Raw genomic sequence first — 3,242 nt, 5'->3', positions numbered from 1 at the left:
AAGAAATCAGGTAGTAGAGCATTGCTGCATAAGGACCCCCTTTATGGAAACTGCTTGCTGCTACATTTCTTTACTGACTGATTGAGCAGGCTAAGGCAGCAGGAGGGTGAGCAGTCCTAATTTGGATGTATTGGTTGCCCCAAGCGGACTTGTATGAGACAACCCATCCAGGTTTCATGTTATCTTGACAGCTGTAAGGAAAGGAAGAAGGGAAAGGCTGAAGTATAAGGGGCCTTAATATGAGGCCAGGTTTTGATGAAGACACATAGCCTTTTAGGGCTGACCCAAGACTTGTTTAGGGCTGGCCCAAGACTTCCTGGTGTCTGAGGAGATGGACCAGTGAACAGACTGGGCCCAAGAGGGTTGTGAGACTGGCCCGGGCAATCCTGGCTGTATCCTAATCCCCCTCATGAGCAGCCTGGCATTACACTGGGCTACTCAGATCTGTGCCAGGGAAATAGCTGGCACATATCTGAATAGCTCCATTGGGGTGGCTACTGCACTACAGTGGGTAAGGGAAAATAAATAGTCTTACTCCAAGTTGCACAGCAGCAACCTGCTACCCTGCTCTGGATACAGCACAAGCCAGTTGGCCTGCCTTTTCCAGCTCAGGATAGGATTGGGCTGAAGTGACACACCCAGGGTCTTTCCAAGGTACTATATTAATTAACACTTGCTGTAATAATACTTAGCACCTGTAGAGCATTTTTAGTGTGCAAAGCATTGCATGTCCAGTGTCTGGATGAAATCCTTACAGCAACTCTATAAGGTAAGTACAGTATTATCATTCCCATATTGCATCTGAAGCTGAGAGGGATGGTTTGCCTAAGGCCATCTAAGGAGTTCACGTAAGACTTCCTGAGGTCCACCAAATGCTGCTCCCTGCTACCTGGTAATGTGCCAGCTTATGCTCCTCCTGCTGCCTGGATTGGAAAAGCAGGAGGACAGACCAGAAGAAAAAAGTGGTGGGCTAGAGAACCTTGCTCTTGTTTGCCACTCACCTCTCCTCCACACTTCCTCTTTCATCAAGGGAATGAGAAGAGGAACAGCAGAGATGAATAGATGGAAATCCTTGGCTCTCTGGGGCAAGTGGCTCAGACTGCTTCATGAACAGGCCATGAATCCAAGGCAGGAGTGAGCCTTGAAGTGGGGAAGTTGTGATTTATAGTACAGTCTCTTAGGCCCTGCCCTGTCCTGAATCATCACATGCTGGGCATTTTGCCAGCTATTATTAACTTGCAGAGCAGTGCCTTTTTCTGTGCGTCACTGTATTTTTTTAAGGAGTGAACTGGCAGATTTTGTGAGGGCTGATCTCTGTGAAATGCAACTGTTTGGAGAAGGATATTGTCTAACCTCGGACTATTGTTTTTCTTCAGGACTTTTTTTTTTTAAGGACCAATTCAAAAAGCTCACAAGTCTGAAGCTCCACATTTTCCTCCATTGGTATGTTTTGGAGTTTAAGTTCAAACTGAATTCATAGATGAAATAAAGCTATGTTTTCATCTATGTCTTTCCAGTGGACAGTAATCCTGATCATAAAGTATACCACTTAAACTCTGGCAGTTTCCTAGTCTGAGGAAGCTTTATTGCCCAGCATTACCTTAACTCAAACGTAGCCCTTGTAGGCCTAGGTTCACATAGAGGTCACTGGAGGAATATAGCTTGTGTGTCTCACTACAGCAGGTTTGTGGATAATGAAGGGCTCTACTACGGACACACAGAGCAAATTTGCGTACCTGTCAGCTGAACGCACTTGACATTTTACTACCTGGCAAACATATGCTTCAGGGCCCTCCAAGTGTATCTCCCTCAGAGCCCTCAGGAGGAGGAGAGGTCTAAGCAGAATCATATATATTTTTTTTGTCTTGCATGAGACAAGACATCTTCTGGTTGTTCACATTTGAAAGTAGCCCAGCTGTGATCTGGATGAACTCACAGAAAAGGTCAAATTTGCCAGTCTAGCTGTTACTCTTTACAGCCAATATTCTTTTGATTAGATATGATGGCAGGTACTTGTATGCCCATTATGGAAGGCAAAAGATCTGGTAGTTCTGTCCTTACTGCTCTGCTCTTGATAAATTGCTCCTACTGGATCGTGATTCTCCCTGCATGAGTCTGTAAGGATGTAGGAAGGGAAAAAAAAACTTACCAACTTGCACAGCGTTATGTGCAGATGTGCACAGTCTTGAGCAGGAAGCCCACTGCCAACTAGTACTTTTTAAAGTCTCAGACAAATGAAAAACAAACACATGTGTAATTTTTAAGCATGATGATGATGTATGCAGATTATTATTTTTTAGTGATATTTTGCTGTAAATGGGCACGACACTATACTACAGAAGAGAAGCCAGACCCCAAGAGGCTCACTATCTAGAAACAGACACAAGAAAGATGACAGATGAAGGAAAGTGGAATGGTGACAGTGTAGACAGGGAAGGGCTATATGGTTGTTTCACATACAGGTGCTTAAGTTTATTTGAAGTAGAGCAATGTTTCCCAAACTGTGGGTCATGACCCACCAGTGGGGTGCAATCTGATTGTTGGTGGGTTGTGAAATTGACAAGCTGACAAGGAAAATAGAGTGAGCCCTACGGAAGTGAAACGGAGTCGCACAGGCAGGTTTACTCACAAGTAGGCAACCATGCCTCAGTGCATTTCAAAGGCAGGGTGAGAGGAATGCAATGCCACCAGAATGATCCCAATCTGACATTCCCAAACACTCCACCTCTCCAAGCTGACCAATGTATTGAGCCCTATGAAAAGCAAAACAAATCAACACATGTTAAAATACTGTTAATAATAATAATAATAATTTACTCACAATTAAGCAAACGTGTCTCGGCTCCTATCCAAGGCCAGTCAAAGGGAAATGCAAGGCTACCAGAATGGTCCTGATCTGATGAATGTGGAGCTCAACAAATGCTCCAGAAGGTCTGCCCCACCATAGTAGCCACCTTGGGTCCCCTCAGGGGGAGAAAGGCAGGATAGAAATACAATCAATCAATCAATCAATAATAATAAAAGGATAAAAACAGAGACTTGAGCTGGTAAGGTGAAACTTTTTTTTTTAAGTCTCCTAAAGCTAGGTGGGTCCCAATTGAGTTTCATTTTAAAACGTGGGTCCCGGTGCTAAAAAGTTTGGAAACCACTGCAATAGGGTAAAGAATGATCAGATAATGCTGAGGACATCACAGAAAAATGTGGGGGAGATTTGAAGGAAGGAGAAAAGGAAGCCTCAGTTC

This window comes from Tiliqua scincoides, chromosome 5, assembly GCF_035046505.1.
Source record: "Tiliqua scincoides isolate rTilSci1 chromosome 5, rTilSci1.hap2, whole genome shotgun sequence".
Taxonomy (NCBI): Eukaryota; Metazoa; Chordata; class Lepidosauria; order Squamata; family Scincidae; genus Tiliqua; species Tiliqua scincoides.
This window is presented reverse-complemented; position numbering follows the sequence as displayed.